Here is a 21,615-nt window from a genome sequence, read left to right as displayed (position 1 = left end):
GACCATAATATTCTGTGCGATGTCTGTTTTATACGAGAACCTGCTGTTGCTATGAAGTTACAGTGGTTGGACAACAAAGTATTCAGCTTAATTGGTGAGCCATTGCCACAGTCATAATTTGTTATACTTGCCTTCAGAAAATGTTGAAAAAGAAACGAAAAAACAAAAACACATGATAGACTGTGAGAAATATGAAAGCATAACAATGTAAACCTGGGCGAATAGTCCAACAATCATGGTGTAAGGTTCTGTGCATAACATTTAAATCTTAAAGTAAAATGATATTTAGTTTAACAGGAATTTCTTTACTGTCTCAAATACACCAAACCTTAGAATGAAGTACCATCACAGAAAGATATCAACTGTTCACGCGCAACTTTAAAAATTCAAGCAAGTCTCGTACTGGCGCCACCATCTCAGACGTATGGCTTTTCAAAGAATCACTCGGATTCATAATACAAACTAAGACAAACTCACTGAAGCACCACACTACTTTACAAACTTATCATGAAATATATAATGGCTACAACAAAAGAATTACGCCCACATGTACAACTCTAACAAAAATCAACATCCGCAGATCTTTCCGCTCAATTCTCCGTTACCATCCCATGAATAACTTTTCACATCCACTTAGGAAACACCGCAGAATGCTGCTTAGCTAAATACATATAAGGCTGTTATGTCTATGGACTTTACACGGAAAATAGTCTTGAAAATTCGACTGGAATATGACTATTTGTCCTCTCAGTGACAATTTTTAACCTATATCTACATAAACTTCCCACACCTTATATTCGGATCTCATACCACTCAGATACGTCCTAAATGCTCTTCAACTAGAATAATAAATGAAACCACACCTGTACATATTTCCAGTCATTAAACTGCAGCCATGCAGTTTTTAGTGACTGAATTATTGAGACATCACTTCTGAATGTTTTGTTTATAAAGTTTGCCTAGGTATTACTCTAAACAGCAATAGTGGTGAAGTTAGGAAGGAGTTGGAAGGAGAGGAAGAAGACGAAGAAGAAGAAGGAGAATCAGAAGGGAGAATAAGAAGGAATGCAGGTAGTGTGATAGTAGTAGCGTGTTAAATGGTCAATTGACCTAAATGTGCCTCGTTATGGATTATAGCAGCGATTGGGACTGTTTTGAAAAAATTGTTTTTTCAAAAACAGTCCCAAACACTACTACCATCCACAACGGGTCACAATTGCTCCTCATGGAAGATCTGTTGGTATTTAGTAAGAGTGAAAAAACGTTACATTTATAATACAGACTGTAAGACACTTCAACAACGATATAGGCATGGAATTTGGCATAGATATTAGTTATGAGAAGGGGCAGATAGTCAACAGTGAAGACGTCCAATTAACAGATGGCCAGACCTTTAAATGATTGGAAGGAGGAGAGAGCAGTAAGTATCGAGGAGTATTAGAATCTGGGTACTAAATACAGAAATGTAAACGAAAATGGAGAAGGAGTACATCGGAGGGTGAGGAAGCTAATGAAGGCAAAGGTAAATAGTCCAAATGTAGTGAAGGCCGTGTTTACTTAGGCAGTCTCATTACTTAGATACTCAGCAGCTTTTGTAAATTAGACAAAAACTGTATTTGCAAATTTAGACAGATGGATGACTCCACACAAAGGCAGGAGTAGTAAGATTATATCAACACAGAAATGAAGGCGGAAGAGGGTTAATATCAATAGGAGACTTTTTGGAGTTACCTTGATTAGATATAGACTCCTATGGATGGTAGATTTCCAAAGATAGTAGCATCAAATTGTAGTACTGGGAGATGGTCATGTTTGCAGAAAGGGAAGCTGGAGCGGAAGACAAAGTTTGTTAGTAGCGGCATAAGATCAAGTATGGAGGACTAATTTGATAATGGCCAAAATAGACAAAAACAAAGTAGATTACCAATGAATATTATGGAAATCAAAAGAGGAAAGCGTTAATCCTTTGGTAAGTAAATGTAGCATGCTGGTACAGAAGGAATAGTAGAAAAGACATGATAATCTAGAGAGATAATCCACTGGAAGCTATGTAGAAAGCTACTATTTGAACATGGTGATAACTGGTATGAACATGAACCTAGTAAATTAGTAGAATGTAAGAGATATAAAATGGTATGGGTCTTTAACATTCAGACTGACACAGTAATAGAAGCTTGAAGGTCTGATTTGGTAGTAGTAGTAGATAAAGAGAATAGAATGTATCCAGACAATTGACTTTTCAGTCCCAAATAATGAAAACATTAATAGGAGAAGTATAGAAAGAAGAGTATAGTACGAGGACCTGGCCTTTCTGTTGTCTCTATTTGAGAGGAAAATGTATTGGAGTACTTAGAGGTGTATTGGGAACTATCCTGAAAGATGTGAAGAGATGGAGAGAGGAAATGGGTATAAAACCCAGATTCGTACGGCTCTAGAAAACAGTTTCATTAGATACAGCTTAGGGACCTACTTTGGAGGCCTCTTTGCATCTGAGATTGCTTGTTGTAAATCGATGTTAAGATTATTTCTTTTCCAGCAGTCTAATTTGTTGAGGGTGTATGAAAATAACAAGTGTAACTGTAATCCAAACGAACTACGGTGCTCAAGCGTGTGTGAATGGTGTGTGTGAGGGTGTATATGTGAATGGCAGCGTGTGGGTAGATATGTATGAGCGAGTCTGGGTGTATATATGTGTGTGTGTTCGTATGGAAATGTGTATCTGTGTTAGTATGCATATGGACGTGTGTGTATGTGTGGGATTAACGTGTGCGTGTTGTGTGTAGAATGTGATGTGTCCTTGTTCAGGTGGAGCCTGTACTTGTGTATGTATGTGCCAATGACCAAATTGTGTGCATGTGTATTGATTATGTATTGAGGGCGATATTTGTCGGTGCGTATGCATACTGCGTGTGGTTATGTGCGTTGCGTGTTTGTGTATATGCATTGTCTGTATTCATGTGTTATGCGCCTGTCTGGGTGCAGTAGTGTGCATTATGGCGTGTGTACTGGGTGAAACAATGTGCGTGACTGCCTGTATAGTGGCATGTGTGGAGCTGCTATTAAAGATTGTGTGAGTGTATGCGGATAAAGGTATGTGGTGTGCGTCCTGAGAAGTGCTCGGTGGTAGTGTGACTGGAGGGGAAAGATGATTATGGTTGTGTGTGTTTAAAGCTGGTATATGGCTTACCGCCGGAACCCACACGTAACTGACAAAATGCTGCGTCGTTCGTGCAACCCGACTCTCGGGCCGATGAACACCGTCGATCGCCGCCGGCTCCGAATGGGCCTGGCACCCGCTCTGGGCAGCCCCGATCGAGGGGACTCCGAACCTAGCCGGGCGAAACGATCGACCGTGTACGACCCTTGCGCCACAGCTCTCGACGACCGGCGCGGCCGACGAGATTCGGCGTTGGGCTTCTCCCGGTTCACTCGCCGTTACTTAGGGAATCCCGGTTGGTTTCTTTTCCTCCGCTTAGCGATATGCTTAAGTTCGGCGGGTAATCGCGTCTGAGTCGAGGGCAGCGTGAAAAAAGAAGAGATCCCCGCTGCGAAGAGACGGCTGCTGCTCGTGCTGCAACCGGCGCACCGCTGTCGATCGGCACGAACGCTCGCACGAAAGAGATATTCCCACAGATTGAACGCCGAAAGACGAGACGGCGGCGGCGTCACCGAGGGAGGGGGGCGGTTGCTCGGAGGGACGTAGAGGACGCGGACGGGACGAGGGGCCTCACCGTGTTGTCCTTGTTCCTACTACTGCTCCTACTCCTCTGCTTCCGCTCGTCGGCGGGCTCCCTCCGCGATTTGTCGTCGTCGGCCGCGCGATTCGGGGCGGTGCGGCCGTCGCAACAGCGCTTCGCAACGATGACGGTCTAGCATTACGGGAGACGGACAATCGAGCGGCGGCGGCTCGCGCTCTAGATAATGCTGGCCTCGCTGCGAGCGCCGCCCTTTCCTTCGACTCCCGACTCCCCGCCGCAGCCAACGGCCACGGCGGACGGCGTTTTCGTGTCGTGACCGCCTCTCGACCGGACGGGGCCCCGGGACAATGGAATCCCGGGGCCGCAATGTGCGTTCGAGGTGTCGATGTTCACTGAATCCTGCAATTCGCAACAGTTCACGCGGATAGCCGTGCTATTCATCGACGGACGAGCCGAGTGATCCCCCGTCCACTCGGGCGAAGGCGGGAGAAGGCGGGAGAAGGCGGGCGCAGGCCCGCCGCTATCGGCCGATACCTGCACTGGCCGCAGTTTGTCATCTTTCGGGAATTTACGAGACGGACCACGTCGCCGTATCGAACGCCTGTACCTCGCAACATCAGTCGTGGCTACGTCCACGCGTACGTGGGCGACACCGCGCGCTTAGGTTCGTGCTTTCGATTTCACGCACGGTAGGGCGGCGGAGACGCGGGCGACCGGCGCAGGCCTGCCGCCACCTCGTGCTAGACGCAGTTGTCATCTTTCGGGATTTCACGGGACGGACCACGTCGCCGTATACACCGCGTGTATCTCGTGAACGCCTTCCGGCATCGGTCGCGGCTACGTCCACACGTACTCGGGCCATACCGCAAGCTTAGGATCGTTCTTTCTATTTCGGGCACGGTCGCGTGGCGGAGCTGCTGGCGAAGGCAGCCCCTACTTATACTGGCCGCTGTTTGTCATCTTTCGGGAATTTACAGGACGGACCACGTCGCCGTATCGAGCGCGTGCATCTCGCGACATCGGTCGCGGCTACGTCCACTCGTAAGTGGGCCACACCGCGAGCATAGGTTCGTTCTTTCGATTTCGGGCACGGTAGCGCGGTGGAGCAACGGGCGACGGGCGCAGGCCTGCCGCTACCTCGTGCTAGCCGCAGTTGTCATCTTTCGGGATTTTACGGGACGGACCACGTCGACGTATCGACCGCGTGCGTCTCGTGAACGCCTTCCGGCATCGGTGGCGGCTACGTCCACGCGTACGTGGGCCATACCGCGAGCTTAGGTTCGTTCTTTCTATTTCGGGCACGGTAGCGCGGCGGAGGAACGGGCGACAGGCGCAAGCCTGACGCTAATTGCCCCGCGGTGCGTGGACGAACGGTGAAAGCAAGATGGCGTGAAGGCGGCGGCCACCCGCCGGTCTGACGGCGTCTTAGGCTGACGTCTCGGGCATCCTGCCGAACGATCCTGGAGACATCCACCTGCTGACTGCAAGCCCTTAATTTAGTCTTGACCCCCTTGGGGTGCGACGGTCACCTAGAGCGTGACTATCCAGCCGGGGCCGACCCGTTAGCTTACGGGTCTGATTCCTTTAACTTACGGGTCGGACCACGTCGCCATATTCACCCGTTGCATATCGCCACACACTCCAGGCGGCTGGCGGCATCGGTCGCGCCTACGTCCACGTTCACGTGGGCGAGAGCGCGAGGTTCGATTCAGCCTCACTAGATCGGGCACGGTAGAGCGGCGGAGCTCCGCGCGACTGGCGCAGGCCCGCCAATACCTGCACTGGCCGCAGTTTGTCATCTTTCGGGAATTTACGGGACGGACCACGTCGCCCTATCGACCGCGTGTATCTCGTGACATCCTTCCGGCATCGGTCGCAACTACGTCCACGTGTACGTGGGCGACACCGTGAGCTTAGGTGCGTTCCTTCGATATCGGGCACATAAAATCGCCGCTTCGTGCCTCGTCGATAACACACGGACACACACACTCGTGGTCTTCGTCGTACTCACACTTACTCCCCGGCAATCAACCGGCCGCATAACTTGGCGCACACGTGCACTCGACCGAGAACTCTTGAAAGTAAAATCGCCGCTTCGTGCCTCGTCGATAACACACGGACACACACACACTCGTGGTCTTCGTCGTACTCAGACTTACTCCCCGGCAATCAACCGGCCGCATAACTTGGCGCACTCGTGCACTTGACCGAGAACTCTTGAAAGTAAAATCGCCGCTTCGTGCCTCGTCGATAACACACGGACACACACACTCGTGGTCTTCGCCGTACTCAGCTCTGCTTTCGCTAGACAGTAGATAGGGACAGTGGGAATCTCCTCGCCTTCGATCCGTCCACCTCCCCTTATGTACTGAAACTCTATAGAGTTTATTCCCTGTTTTTATTGTGGGCGGTCCCACATTCTCATGGCAAATTCCCTATCTTGCGACAAACTTACATGCCAATCTAAAATGTTAAAATTCTACCAGGAATTCAATCCATAGTAGAGAGGGATCTAAAAACATCAGCAAGGCGGGTACTTTTTTCATAAACAGAAAAAAAGAAGTCAAATCCGGGTATATTTTATTATTTTGTTTTCAGTTCCTATCGAGGCTCGGCCCCCAAACCTTGCCACCTCCTCAAAAAAAAAAAAAAAAACTTGAGGGGCATCCTGCACACCAGCCTCTCAGTCCTCAAAAAAAAAAAAAGTTGCGAGGACATCATCGAGGGGGTTTTATGTGCAGGATCCGATAGGGACGCACAGGGTCAAATTTGGTGGATGAGCCACTGGAAATGCCTGCAGTGTAACTGACTCTTTACTACTGCAAGGAACGTTAATATTGGCCCAACGTGATTGGGCAACACGCTCGGCCAGGCTTGGAGGCCCCGCTCTTAACCTGCAAGCCACAAGCTTATACGGCCCCTGGCAACCGTATGTTTTCTACCTTATAATGGATTCAAACTTCGCGGCATTTTCCAAGAGTACGTGGACGATAATCAAGAATACAAGAGTAAGGATTCAAGCCCCGTAGACCGTATGCCAACATCCTTCCTTGCCAGCCGAAATCCGTACACCATGCCAAACACCCGGCAACAGCCCGCGAAGGGCTCCATACTGACAGTTTACCTGTCAGTGGGTTGGCTCCAGTAGTGAGTCCAGAAAGTGAGTCCACCCGCGCTATAAATATTGCGGGCCACAACAATCTGGCGTCTGGAGATATCAATCCAGAGCCACCCAGGACAGTAGCCTTTACGAGGCGCTAACTTATAGGCGAGATCAGAGGCAGGATGCAAGCAACCTATCCCCTCCTCTTCTTGTTAGCAGCCCAAACCGGCCTAAAAGACCAGCCGTTCCGACCTTAACCATCCGAGGGCGCCACCCCGTGAAATTCTCCTGAGAAATGGGGGGCCTTCACACAACACCGAAGCCCAGTAATGGCCGATCCGGATGAACAGAGGGCCGACAAGCGCAGCCACGACCAACCAACAGGGCATCATCCCACTCTGTAAACGAAAACCTGCACACTGCTTGGTGCCCACCAAATGATTGGCACCACTATGGGGAAAGGACACTTTTAGCTTGTCCACGGAAGGGTTGGTACCAGCCAAAGCCAATAATGGCTTGCACCCCCCCCCCCCGCAGACGTAAGCTCTTACACCACGACAAGGTAGTGTCCCAGTGGGTGAAGCCTGGCAGTGAATCCATCTCCCGGGTAAAACCCGGCAGATCATAACATACCAGACAAACTTGATGGTGCATCCACCCTCTCGCCTCGCTGCCAACGTTCCGATCGGACACCGCAGGTGTGTATCCCCCTCTACACCACCCACACCGGTGTTCCTATAGGAAACCGTAGGTGCCCTCAGCCGATTGGATCTTTTCTGCCCCCAACGAAACTCGGTGGGGTGGGGACAAATCGCATCAAATCGTACCCAAGTAAGTTCACCCCAAGTGAATGAGCAGTAGGAACAACAACCATTTGCAAGGTTCGTGGGTCATAACCATCAAGCCCCACGTAAGAGAGTCATAGTTACTCCCGCCGTTTACCCGCGCTTGGTTGAATTTCTTCACTTTGACAAGTGCTGTTCGGCCGGCTACCTGATGCTCTGTTTTAATTAGACAGTCGGATTCCGCCGGTCCGTGCCAGTTCCGAGTCGACCGTTCGCCGCCGGCCGAACGTCTGCCACGCGTCGCGGTGCGCGACGACGACCGATCCCTGGCGGAGCCGAGCCGCGAGCCCAAAGCCGTGTCGCTCCACGGCGTCCCGGGTGTGGAGCCGTTTTGTTCGTGCCCACTACGCCCCGGGCGCCCCGTATGAAACCGAGCCATCGCCGGACGACGGCCTGCGCACGCGCCGACGCACGAGAAGGCCGCGCGCGAGAAGGCCGCCCCAGCTACGCGCGCGGTTTCCGGACCGGGAGGTCCGTAGGCGGCGGCGCGACGGAACGCAGCGCAGCGGAGGGAGAGTACGCGCGCGTAGAAGCCGACCCGCGTTGACCGAAGGCGCGACCGCGCACCGGCGCGAAGCGGGTTGCCCGCCGACGCCAACGGTACAGCCCCGTACCGGTCCGCCGCTTCGCGTGAAGACGTGTTCCGGCGCCCGGCGGCGCGACGCCGAACGAACGGCGACGCAACCGCGTGGGAGCGAGGCGACACACACGGCCCTGCCGACCCGGTCCTCAGAGCCAATCCTTCTTCCGAAGGTACGGATCCATTTTGCCGACTTCCCTTACCTACATTGGTGCTATCGACGAGAGGCTGTACACCTTGGAGACCTGCTGCGGATGGTGGGTACGGACCGACTCGAGAGCTGCGATTCGTTACGGACCCGGATTTTCCAGGGCCGCCGAGAGCGCACCGGACGCCGCCCGAGACGCGGCCCTCTACAGGTACCATATCCGTATCTCCGGACGAGCCGATTCCACGGACGCGGTCCTTTACGAAGAAGAGAGAACTCTTCCCGGGGCTCCCGGCAACGTCTCCGGGTTCGCATGCGTTGCCGCTGCTTCGCCCGGCGGCCGGCTTCGACGACGGACGCGCACTCTCCGAGTTCGGGTTCAGGAATATTAACCCGATTCTCTTTCGATGAGAGGCCGGCCGCGAACTACGATGAACTGGAAGTTCTTTGTTTACAACGACGGATCCGGCGCCTTTCGTGGAAGCTTCGCTTCGCGCCCGGCTTCTTTTCGGACCGACTGGACCCGTGCTCGACCGCCGTTGGCGCGGAACCCTTCCTCCACTCGGTCTTCGAAGGTCTCGTTCGAATATTTGCAGTCTCCGGGTTCGCATGCGTTGCCGCTGCTTCGCCCGGCGGCCGGCTTCGACGACGGACGCGCACTCTCCGAGTTCGGGTTCAGGAATATTAACCCGATTCTCTTTCGATGAGAGGCCGGCCGCGAACTACGATGAACTGGAAGTTCTTTGTTTACAACGACGGATCCGGCGCCTTTCGTGGAAGCTTTCGCCCGCTTCTTCGGACCGACTGACCCGTGCTCGACCGCCGTTGGCGCGGAACCCTTCTCCACTTCGGTCTTCGAAGGTCTCGTTCGAATATTTGCTACTACCACCGAGATCTGCACCCGTGGTCGGTTTCACCAAGGGTCGCGCCCGCGGCTTCCATGAACACCGCGGCGCCCTCATCACATCACCAGTTCTGCTTACCAAAAGTGGCCCACTTGGCACCGTGCATTCGTCGTCGCATAACGGCGGCCGCCTCCGATCGGGAGAGGAGCGACCCGTTTCGCCCGTTCCCAGTTCGAGAGTAGATCGAGGCCTTCAACGTCCCCGGGGCCTCCAGTCGTTCGCTTTACCGGACGGAATTGCGTGTCGTTCTCCCGCTGGCGCCAGCTATCCTGAGGGAAACTTCGGAGGGAACCAGCTACTAGACGGCTCGATTGGTCTTTCGCCCCTACACCCGGTTCTGACGATCGATTTGCACGTCAGAGGCGCTTCGGACTTCCACCAGAGTTTTCTCTGGCTTCGTCCCGACCGGGCATGGATCGCCATCTTTCGGGTCCCGGCCGCCTTCTACACCTGAGTCGGAGCGGAAACGCCGGACGCGAACGTCGCTGCGAACGCGCGGATCCGACCCGGGAACGATGCTTCGAAGCGCCGTCACGCCGATGCGAGACGGCGACGTCGTGTCACGTTCTCGCTTTCGCTGTGCCGTCGGAGTTCGCGAAGTGAAAGGCTCCAACGACTCGCAGTCGACTGGGACTCCTCGGTCCGTGTTTCAAGACGGGTCGGGCAGGTTGCCGATGCTCGTCGCTGACCGGGGGCAGCGGGCGGCTTTTCGGGCGGGGTGTCCCGCGACCGCAACGCGCGTCGCCCCCTTGCGAGGGATCAGCGCAGTCGTGGCGCGCGGGCGGCCGCGTCGCTCGCGGTCTCGGAAGCTGACAAATCGAGATCAATGTAATAATTTATGCGGTTTTAATCTCACAATTCGGATTCATAAAAGGACAGAAAGTGCATGAGGGCTTTACCGACAACAACAACAGCAACAACAAAAATAACTTCTATATGCACCATTGCGTTGGCCCTGAATGCGCATCAACAGTTTCCTATCTAGATTCAGTTCGCGTCTTATAAAAGGTATTAATTATCTGCTTCAGAAATATCGCAAAATGTACACCACCCAACTAACTACCTGTAGGTAATCATTCATGCATGTTGGTGCGTGTGGAGTATTTCTCAGATAAATGACTGTAAGATATCGGTACGAAGACGGATATATATATATATATATAGATATATATATAGATATATATATATATATAGATATATATAGATATATATATATATATGCAAATATATCCATATGCATATACATATTATATAGGCGCAGGAGTGGCTGTGTGGTAAGTAGCATGTTCCGGGTTCAGTCCCCACTGCGTGGTATCTGGGGCAAGTGTATTCTGGGCCGCCCAAAGCCTCGTGAGTGGATTTGGTAGACGGAAACTGAAAGAAGCCTGTCGTATATATATATATATATATATATATGTAATATATATATATATATATATTATATTTTATGTATGTATATGTTTGTTTGTCTGCGTTTGTCCCTCTAGCATTGCTGACAACAGATGCTGGTGTGTTTAAGCCCCGTCACTTAGCGGTTCGGCAAAAGAGACCGATAGAATAAGTATTGGGCTTCCAAAGAATAAGTCCCAGGGTCTAGTTGTTCGACTAAAGGCGGTGCTCCAGCTTGGCCGCAGTCAAATGAGTGAAACAATGAAAGAGTAAAAAAAGTATATACTTATATATATATATATATATATATATATATATATATATATATATAATATATATATATATATATATATATACGGGTGCGGGCGTATCGGTTTTTCCTCCAGCACCGTTTCATCACCATCGGTGTTGTTATGTTTTACATCCCCGTAACTTAGTGGCCCTGCGTAAGAAAATGATACAGTAAATACCAGGCTTACAACGAAATAGACCTTGAGGGAGTTTAGTTCCCTTAAAAACTGGTCCAGGCGGCAGTCTAATGAATGAAACAGACAAAAAGAAATCTATCTGTCTGACTATGTATATATGTATATAAGTATGTATGTATATATGTATGTATGTATGTATGTATGTATGTATGTATGTAATCATCTATCTATCAATACATATATATATATAAACACACACATGCATGAATGCATGCATCCATGCATACATAAATATATATATTCATACATTCATACATACGAAGATACACACACATACATGTGCGTGTATATATGTATATATGCAAGTATTCATCTATCTCTTAATACACACACACACACATATACATATATACATGCATACCTACATTTATACATTCATACATATAAAGATACATTCACACAAACATATGCTTGCATGTATGTACGTTTGTACATATGTATGTATGTATGTAAGTATATATGTATGTATGTATATATGTATGTATGTATATATGTATGTACGTATATATGTAAGTGTGAAGGTGTGTATAGATATTTACATGCTTACATTCATATACACATGCATAAAAACTTGTATGTATGAAAGTATGTATGTATATATGTGTGTGTGTATATATGTGTGGGTGTATATATGCGTGTGTGTGTATATGTGTGGGTGTATATATGTGTGGGTGGGTGGGAATTCGTAGGTTTTGATTTTCATATTCACATAAAACTTTTCTAATCAGATTAACGCTTCTTGTGAAGAATCCAAACCGAACATTAGACTTCATTAGATTAAGTCTTGCGATTACTGTGTATGTGTGCTTGTGTGTGTGTGTGTATGTGTGTGTGTGTGTGTGTGTGTATGTGTGTGTATGTGTGTGTGTGTTTGCGTCTGTGTGTGTATGTGTGTGTGCGTCTGTGTATTTGTTGTTTGAACGAAATATTCTCACTCTTTTACTCTTTACTCTTTTACTTGTTGCAGTCATTTGACTGCGGCCATGCTAGAGCACCGCCTTTAGTCGAGCATATCGACCCCGGGACTTATTCCTTGTAAGCCCTGTACTTATTCTATCGATCTCTTATTGCCGAACGGCTAAGTGACGGGGACGTAAACACACCAGCATCGGTTGTCAAGCGATGGTGGGGGGACAAACACTGACACACAAACATATACACACACATACATATATATATATATACATATATACATATATTCGACAGGCGTCTTTCAGTTACCGTCTACCAACTACACTCACAAGGCATTGGTTGGCCCGAGGCTACAGCAGAAGACACATGCCCAAGATGCCAAGCAGTGGGACAGAACCCGGAACCATATGGTTGGTAAGCAAGCTACTTACCACACAGCCACTCCTGAATATTAAAACAGTTTCCCAAGAATAACAAATAAAATTAGATAACAACATTAGTAAATAAATATATCATAATATATCCAGAAACAGGAATCATTTCACTTTACACGTGTCTCTCATTCATCAAAATATTTTGCTAATTATTGTGTGACAATATCAAACCATCTCTTTCCAATAATTAAACCTGTCAGACAAGTTCACACCCGCTTTTACAGTTCCACCAATCGCATTGGTTCATAAATTTACGATAAGATCTATGCCAGAGCTGGGTTGTTGTGCGCTCAATAAATACGTGGAATTTAGTTACAGGTCTTCAGCTTAAACCTCGCATCTCGATCTTTTGTTGAAGCCACACGAAGTATCACGTACGACCGACAACTGTCACCAGAATGGATTTCGCACAACTCTCCAGGAATATTTCGCAGCGTTATTCCATTTCTTCTCTCATAGCTTTTGGGGTTCTTCTCGTGCTGACGATCGTCAATCTTCATCAAGATTCAAGAATAGGAAAAATGGAAGAGAAATCAAAAACGGTAAGTCATGGATTTTGTGTTAATATATGTTGTCTTTATGTATTTATATGCATGTATGCGTGCATGTATGCATGTGTGTATGCGTGCATATATGTATGCATCTACGTATGTATGTATGAATATATGGATGTATGTATGAATATATGGATGTATGTACATACCGATGGATGGATGGATGGATGGATGGATGTAAGGATGTATGCATGAACCATGTACATATATTCCTATAGAGCACACACACACATACGATCCATCACACACGTATACACAAAAAAACACACAGGCGCACACGCCTAAACATACATACATACATATATATATATATAATACATATATTATATATATATATATATATATATTATATATATATATATATAATATTATATATATATATAGTACGTTGAAATATTTGTTGTGCAAGATTTTTTATGTGATGTCGTGTGTTGAAACAGATATTGTTATATTTCGGAATGGTCATATTGACATATTTGGTGTTATTTTGCTTCAGTGTTATTTATTTTTTACATTAATCTTAATCTTATTTCGGCCGGAGTTATTTCGTCACACTCCTGTGATCGCATCAGTGGTCCTTTGATATCTTCTTTCTTATTTGTGTCTCTCCTTACTAACCGTCAGCCATTTTGTATTTCTATTGTATGTCTTCATTTGCGCCTGCTTATATCTCTATGTGCGTCTATGTTTATATAGTGTGTGTATGTGGGGGGATGCCTGTAATATTTCTATCTTCTGTTTATATACGTTCATGTAATTTGTATTTTGTTTTTGTTGTTGTTGTTTTTGTTTATTCTTATTTTGTTCATGTGTTTACATCTACTTATTATTATCATTACATATGCTTGTATGTATGTATGTATGTATGTATGTATAACAACAATACTAGTAATAACAATAACAAATCGAATTGAAAAAAAAAATATATATACGTATATATACACACACATATATATACATATATATATATATATATATAGGTTAATCCAAACGGGAAAACAGAAAAAACAACAACACGTGGAACAATTACAGTATTATTATTATTAGGCGCTCAGGAAAATGGAAGAAGGAGGGTATGACGTTTCGAGCGGAGCTCTTCATATATATATATATATATATATATAGTTATTTATTTCTATTTGTTTATTTATCTGTGTATTTATTATGTTTTCTGGATCCTCTATCGTCACATGTTGTGGTGTGTTAGTGCTCCATTCTAGTTTTCTATTCAGGCTACGTTTATTTTCTATTATGTGTGTAGCTCCTGTAATTTGTCTAATTGTTGCATCTGTTCTATGTGTGGACAATATTTAATTTTTATTATTGATTGATCCCCCGTGTTTCTGTTCGGCGTGTTGGTACAGAATCGATGAGCTTTTACCTTCCTTGAACTGTCTCCAATGTCCATTTACCCGCTCCTCCTATGCTTCTTGCCGTTTCCGTCCCCTACGTATGTCGTCTTGTTACTGCATCGTCCCTCTATACTCTTATACTATAGACTACATTCCTGGCTTTACAGTTTGTTTGTGGGCTAAATCTACATACAGTACAGTACTTATCCGTACTGGGGGTTCTACTAAAGGATAAGTTCTACCAATTATAGATTGATAGGTTGCCTAGCTTTTCAACAACCTTAATTCTTGGCTTCAGTTTGTCTAGGGTCTTCTAAAGCGGTACGCCAGTTCCCACCTCCAGGGGTGGTGTCAACGAACATGACACTCTGGTATTTATGGTTATCATACCATAAGTTTGGCCTTCCCTATTTTCTTTTTTGTCCTTTCTATAGTGTTCCATGACTTGTTCCTATAGAGTGGGCAAATACCATTCCTATCATTACATAATATATTATCAAATTTCTTCATGGCTCCTTTGTATACTCTGATCCTTTCTTTATGGATGTAACCTGAGAACTGCATGCGGTGAATGAAATATCGTATGTGTTTCTTTAACTATGTAGGCTCGCACATGCGTGACACATTTCTCATTATTCTGACGAGGTCTGCCATCAAAATATTGAATTTGGCATTGTCCGCAATGGCTGAGTTCCGGTGGATCAAGTATTTTGAGGCCATAGGTTTGGCATAGTATGAATGAGGATTTGGGTTTTATTATTCAACTTTCTAGCCCTAGTTCAGTGTCTAGTACTGGTAGTCTATGGTTGGGGTGTTTAGTGGGGTGTCTATTGTAACCTTAATACTCTGGTGATGGAGTTATCTATTTGCTGCTGATGCTCTCCATAGTATTAGTTTCTATTCTAATATATCAACATTACTCTCTTGTGGGGGTGCCTTTACACTATGTTGATATCATCAAGATAGCGAGATTACATGTTTACGAGTATGGAGTTCTGTGTTAGGCGATCTTTAAGCCTTCTGTCCCACCATACCATGGAAAGTTAGCCACATCACCAGCGATACTAACGCCGATGGCTGCCCCCTCGTCTAGGCATATATTTTATTATTAAACTTAAACGTGTGGCCTTTTAGGGTAACTCTTATACTAGCTCCTAGTGCATGTGCGATCATTTTCTTTAGCTGTTGGCATTTGCGGGGCTTCCGTATGGCTCTGGTCCATCCGCGCCATCTTTCTATATGTGTCTTCCTAGCCATAGAAGTAATTGTGGGCGGTCTACCTCTTAAACATCTACTGGGGCAGAAACTACTAGATTATGCTTATCTAAGTATTCATTATTACATGTCAGTCTAAGTAGGAGGCCCAGTTCTTCTGTGTTGACATTACGGAACTCCACCTGGCTCTCGTTGATCATCTCCACTCACTTCTCCACGCAAAATCTACGTCGATCGATGGGTATAGGGATACCACATCCATGCTACCCACCATACATCCTGTCAGGTCACAAGTGTTGTTACAGTCATTGATCCTGCTGAGGAGATCTTATGTGCTGTCACAAACATCAATTTTATATTTACCTGGTAACTTCGAATTATCAATCGCTGATAACCCAGCCTCGGCCTGTTTCATAATTTCAATCCCACGACTTCTGTCTGACAATGTTCCAGCGTATACTCGTCCCAAGCTCTTGACGGGCTCTTCCTTGACTGTTGGAATGCTTTCTTCAGATATTTGAAACTTAAATTCTTTCTGCACTCCCTTTACAAATGTCAGACTACGCGACTTTTTTGCTCTAAATCGCATCCTTGACCACCTTACAAGTTCGTCTAATCTCAAGAGAGCATTCTGCATGATTTGTTTATCTGTAGCTAGAAGTGTCACGTCATCCATGAAGGCTTTCTTAGGCGATTGTACATGGGCGATTTGTTCCGAAAAATCTACACCTTCCAAAATCAACTCCATGACTAAGATAAACCACGTGACAGATATCGTACAGCCAGCAGCAATGCCAACTTCCAATCGGTGCCAATTTGTTGTAAAATTTCCAGTCGTAAACCTCATTTCGAAACTGTCATAGTACATCCTCATTATTTTGATCACTTTGTCAGGAATGTGTAAGTGGTCCATGGCTGTTATTAGTAATTTGTGTAAATATGCCACTGTTCTCCTCGACAGAATCCATAAAGATCTTGCCTTGTAGGTATCCTTGATATGAGCATCCAATTCTTCTTTAGTAGCACGATAAAGTGCCACTCTTCGGTTCAGTTATAGCTTCTAGAGCCTGTCATTTTATAAAGAGCTCGACAAACCTTGTTTTCAAACTCTTTATATTTCACTTTCTCATTAGCAGCAGCCACAAAACCCTCGGTTTCCTCTGAGTATTATCCGATGCGAAAGGTCTCTGCTGTAGCATTTATCGATCTGCTGTGGTTTGAGTCCGGGATGATTTGCCACGTGTTTTACGATCTGACGATCCACACTGCTCTGTCCTCTTCTCACAAGTCTTTCCCTGATGTATCTTCAAGCCTCTCACAGTTGCAAAGGTTCTACAGCACAGCTTGCATCCAAAGTTGTTTGCATTTCGTTCGCTGTTCGAATGAATAACCGCACTCGTTTCCAAGGTCATTCCCGTGCTGACTCGGTTTGATTGATTCTCGATTCTCCCCTCTCGGTCGATCGTGGGGCTGTCATATCCATTCATATCTGTTACAATATATTACAAAGGCGAGGATCGTAAGTCCGCAGCCTCCACCAGTCTTTCCTGGTGTCGATAGTCTTTCCTATTGTCCGCTCGTCTTTCCGAGCAGTCCTCTTGTCTTTCCAAGATGCCTAACCGTCTTTCCGGTTGTCAGTGGTTCCCTACCACAAGGTCTTAGATGTCTTGCAAACAACTTGCACATGCAAGTGCTACCAGTTAAAAGCTCCGTATACCGGAAGCTAGCAAGTGTATGGGGTCATCAGGAGAGATTGCGCGCCGTTTCGGGGCCTACCTCTCGACGGCATCAATGCGCACTGATATGAGGCTCCGCTTGCTAGATCAGCTGGTTATGAAGAACTCAATATACTTTTAGCCATCGCTCATCGTCTCTTTTTAACCAAATCCAGTGCTAGCCTTCTCCACTGTAGATTGGATATCAGTCATGATGGTATTGACTTTACGATGAGTTTAGCCTAGCGATAACAACAGTCGTCTCACGCTGTGTCCAACAAACCCCTACATCCAATTTCTTATTTCTTAGCCACATGGGCCCAAACATAGAGGGGGACAATACAGCCTGATTGGGGTCAGACACACATGATTATATGACTCTTAAAATTTTACAAAATATAATGAAATCGAATGAAATCGAATGAGATACAACAAGGACGAAATACACACGTGAGATGAAGCAGAGAGATGGCTTACGCTCCGACCCCACGAGCCCCATTCTCCTACTGAAACATTTGTATGCAGACTTATGACATGTTCATGAGGAATCTTTCATTCCCAGCACCCTCGCAACATGCAACCATCTTTCTTTGAACATTTTCTTTGACAGGCATCTTCTTTCCAGCCTCACCTTCCTTTTAAGGAGGAAGATAAAATATCTCACCAACCCGAGACCGGAGATGAGGTTGCCTGTCGCCAAACCTTTCATTCGCGACTTCCATACCACCTCTTTCGCTATTGCTTACCTTCTTTCGTGAGGAAATCCGGCGGGTCAATTTTTACAATTGACTCAGACGACAGCTCTACTCTTCCCGAACCTGACAGCAGATGTTCTGCATAAACCCACACTTCAGACACTCCCGAACACTGAACAATAGCGTGCAGGACAGTTTCCCTATCCCGTCTGCATCTTGGACAGTCGGCAGTGGTGGTTCGACCGTGTCCTGCGAGCTTATCCCGAACGGGTAAGGCTCCTCGGTAACATTGCCAGGCCAGGGATTTTTGGAAATTATCCAAATACCCCGGCCCAAACGTCCTTCGGAACAGACTGTCTAACTGGTTATCTCCGAGACCTAGGGTTTCCTCTAGGATATCGTCGTTCCCAGCCTCTACCAACCTGCTATAGAAAAATGTGGTTGTGCCAAAACCGCTAGCATTACCCGAGCGATGGAACTGTAGGAGTGCTTTACGGCACTCCGTAAACCATGTACCCAACCTCGTTCTACGAAGGAACCAGCTTTCTTGTCCACTAAAACTTGTGAACCTGGGAAACATCCGTTTCGCGTGCGGAGACCACACCTGTTAACCATTCAGGAGTAGCCAGAGATGCCTCAACCTCAGCGCATGTTTGCGCATCAACAGCCAAGGCATCCCCAGTCCTCCATTCAACGGCTTTTGGCAGCAGAGAGAACGCCTCACTAGAGGAGTGGTGCCCTTCCACAAAAAGCGGAAGATCTGCTTCTCCAGCTTGCTCAACCACGAACCGGGACAGGGCACGACGGTTAGGCGGTAAATGATGACCGATGCGATACCTCCGCCCTCCCTTTCAAGGATAGCCACCGCCAAGACCAGGTCTTGACTATGCAGGTCACCTTGCTCAATACCTCTGCCCAGTTCTTTTCTACCTGGAGGTCTGGTCCAAACCATACCCCTAACAGCTTAACCGGGCCCTCCGTCCAACGTCCCACGACGCTATCCAAAGGCATCGACTTTCTCCTCCAGGTGCCGAGTTGCAAGCCGACTGACTTTTCCCGGTTAATCTTTGCTCCTGCCACCGTCTCGTAAACCTTAATGGTTTCACTTACCCTCTGTAGGTGTTCCATCTTGGTTACAATAATGGTGATGTCATCCGCATATGCTGAAACCGACTCTCCAACAGCGGGCCCCTCGGGATGCCGCTCAACTTTCGCAGTAACGGCTCTAGAGCCATCACATACAAAAGTGGCGAAAGCGGACATCCTTGGCGAACCGAGCGCTTAACAGAGAACGGCCTAGAAAGAAATCCGTTCACCCGAACGATCGAATCGATGTTGTCGTATAATTGGATTATCCACCTAAGGAAGCCAAGACCCAGCCCGAACTGTGCTAGCACGGACACCAGGTATCGATGGTCAACCCTATCGAATGCTTTTGCCAAAATCACTACCAAACCCTTCTAAGGTATAGCGTATAAGATGGAGATTGTCCTGAATGCTTCTGCCGGGGACGGCACAGGTTTGTGCCTTGCCGATCAGAGTATTCGCGACCCGCCCCAATCTTTTTGCTAGTACCTTGGCCAAAATCTTCACCTCTGCGTTTAACAGAGTGATGGGCCTAAAGTTGTCTATCTTATCTCCCTTGTTTAGGTCCTTCCTTACCAGAGTCACCACTCCCCTGCGTACAGATCTGGGAATCGACCCATTCTGTCCAGTTTGCGTAAACCCCGGCCAGAATTTTCCCAAACAAGTCTGGCATACTTTTGTACAATTCATAAGGCAAACCATCAAGTCACGGCGCCCTACCAGCTTTACAGTTCGTTATAGCCTCTCTACCCTCCTGAGGTGTTATCGGACCCTCACAGCACTCAGCATCCTGCCCCGAGAGACGCGGCAGCCCGGCAAGGAAGTCCGAAAGGTCCAACCTACCATCCGGTCCATTGCCCCTCCCGAAAAGCTGTACAAAGTGCTCCTGAAAAGCCTGACACATCTCATCGGGTTCGTTCACAATCTCGTCTTGTAGATTCTCCACAGATCGAATTGTAGAATCATTTCCACGTTGGGTTTCCATCACCCGAGCCCATCCAGCGGCATTGAGCCCCTCACTCCCCATTGCACGAAGTCTACCCCTGATAATGCATCCCCTGTGTTTGGCCTCGAGGTGCTGGTTTAATTCCAGTCTCTTAGCCTTCGCCTCAGCAGCACTACCAGTCAACACTGCTTCCTCTAATTCCTTAACCAGTTCTAGTTCCCTCTTACGCTCTCTAGCCACTAAACCTATGCTATATCTAACAGACTCAAATTTAATGGCTCTTTTGAGGGCGTACCACCATTTATTATTAATGATGGTACCAGTTAAAGCCCTCTGTATCATTAACTTAATCCGGCTTCTGTACTCTTCGTTCGCCAAATGGGACTTATTGAGTTTCTAGTAACCGGATCCTCTACTCTGTAACTTATCTAGGTTCAGCTTACAAGTGACAAATTTCTGATCACTGTAGCTGACCAAGTGGAACTGTGGACACTTAGCTATGGATCTATCTGTTTCTCTAATTAGAATCCTATTTTAATAGGACTTAAAAGACCCGTCACCACTTAACCATGTCCACATTGGGGTGTTCGGGAATTCAAGTCTGTATGGATCTACTAGCTGAAAGCGACTTAGTAGTTCCCGGAAACCTGCATTAGGTATTCTATTTGGGTTCGAGCCAACATTATCCACGCGCGCATCTTGAATAACATTAAAGTCCCCTAACAAAACTAATGGGTACGCCGTACCAAGAAACTTCTCTAGGTCTCGGAAATACTCAGACTGACCATTGTAGGGGGTGTAAATTGCCACCAGCCTGATTTTCTTACCGCAACTTAAAGTCAGGTCGAAGACGACCAGCCTACCCTCTGGGTCACAAAAAATTAACTTCTTCTCTGAAACCCGGTTTCTTTTTAGTAGGACCAACACCCCCACACCCACCCGCCGGTGGACTGGAGAAATAAATTTCTCGTATCCGTCCAGGAGTGGGAGCAGTCCTCTTGATCCCTTTAACCGGGTTTCAGTAGCAACAATGACATCCAAATTATGTGACATGACGTCGTTTAAGAAGCGACCTTGCTTCCATCCCGCCGTCAGGCCACGCACATTTAAACATCCAACGTGAACTGCCATAAGTCTTACCTCAATTTCTTATGTCTTCGCTAAAAGGCGGAGGTGGGTCCGCCTCTTTTTCTTTTTCTCGGGCTCGTGGAGTCGTTTTAATTAAGCCAACATCACTCCGATGGTCATTTGCTAGAACGTTGTAAGACGTTCTGTCTACGTGGTAGACTTCGAAACCGTCTTTAACGTTTTTGCATCCAGTTCTTTTTAGTTTTTTAATTTGTATTTGGCTCATTAATCTCGAGTTTGAGGTTCGAACCGCCATATATAGAACTTCTTTTTCTCGTATTTCTTTTGTTTTTGATTTTTTGGCTTTTTCATGCCTTCTTTGAGTTTGCATTTTTGCCAATGATTTAACATTTCTGTTTAATTTCCTTTTGCTACCAGCTCTCTTCCATTCCGTCTCTTCTTTATTTCCGCTCTCATTTTCT

General features: G+C 46.8%; 1 long non-coding RNA gene and 1 pseudogene across 1 annotated transcript; both read right to left on the bottom strand.

Annotated features, from left to right (window-relative positions):
• Positions 1-3,271: 3,271 nt before the first annotated feature.
• LOC118766843 lies at positions 3,272-4,696 on the bottom strand. Its single transcript, XR_005002753.1, has 3 exons — positions 4,686-4,696; positions 3,755-3,756; positions 3,272-3,545 (listed from the first exon to the last, which is right to left on the bottom strand). It is a non-coding gene; the product is annotated as an uncharacterized LOC118766843 (long non-coding RNA).
• Positions 4,016-4,174, bottom strand: LOC115221869 (annotated as a pseudogene).
• Positions 4,697-21,615: the final 16,919 nt, after the last annotated feature.

This window comes from Octopus sinensis, linkage group LG18 (assembly GCF_006345805.1).
Source record: "Octopus sinensis linkage group LG18, ASM634580v1, whole genome shotgun sequence".
NCBI classification, from domain to species: Eukaryota; Metazoa; Mollusca; class Cephalopoda; order Octopoda; family Octopodidae; genus Octopus; species Octopus sinensis.
The sequence above is the reverse complement of the archived record's forward strand: the minus strand, read 5'-3'. Positions and strand labels throughout refer to the sequence as shown.